This window comes from Myotis brandtii, unplaced genomic scaffold (genome assembly GCF_000412655.1).
Source record: "Myotis brandtii unplaced genomic scaffold, ASM41265v1 scaffold247, whole genome shotgun sequence".
NCBI lineage: Eukaryota > Metazoa > Chordata > Mammalia > Chiroptera > Vespertilionidae > Myotis > Myotis brandtii.
The window spans coordinates 2,412,095-2,412,966 of NW_005359352.1; positions in this window are offsets into that span (position 1 = coordinate 2,412,095).

Here is an 872-nt window from a genome sequence, read left to right on the forward strand (position 1 = left end):
ACCATCACCACCACCATCATCACCATCACCACCATCACCACCATCACCATCATCACCATCACTACCACCACCATCACTACCACCACCATCAACATCACCACCACCACCATCATTACCATCACCACCACCATCATCACCATCACCCTGTTTGTAATGAATCCCTTGCGACTCCCCAGCCTCATCTGCAGCGGGAATTAGCTAGGCCAACCCGTGGGACCTCGGGAAGCGAGAGGGAGAGGAAAACCCAGGCGGGGGCAGCACACCTTCAAACTCCCTGGCAGGCGTCCAATCCGGCTCCCCGCGCCTCCCGGGGACACACGCACATGAATATTTCAAGGGTTTCGGGCTGCTGTTGATTTTTGGCTCGGCATCCAGCCGGTTAATTTAATGCGACGCAAAAACACAGGGAGCGGGGCAAAGCCCGCGTCTCCACGCAGGAAGGAGGGGCCCGGGGCCGAGATTTGAGAGAAACGCAGCCCGATCCCGTCTTAGTTCTGGGGGGCGGGGGAGAGAGGGGGGCACCTCACTTGTAAGGTGTCACACCTGTGAAGAATTTTTGTGCGTTTATTTGAGCCAAACTCGACAATCGCCGGGAAGCAGGATCTCGATGGATTCAGGGAGAACGTGGAAAACCTCTTTCCTCCCCGTGGTTTCTTTCTCGTGGGCGCCCAGGCTCCCATGTGACGGAGGTTCTGACGAGTGTGCAACAGTGGGGTTGGCATGAGTGGGTGCGACTAGAAACCACCGCGAAAGGACAAACTCGAGCTCCCGATGTGCCTGCGTGTGGTGGCTGCTCGCTGCTGCTCGCGGAAGTGCCGCCCTTTCCCGGGAGGGGTCTGCGCCCCCAGAGCCGGCATCGCGCCCTCGGGCAG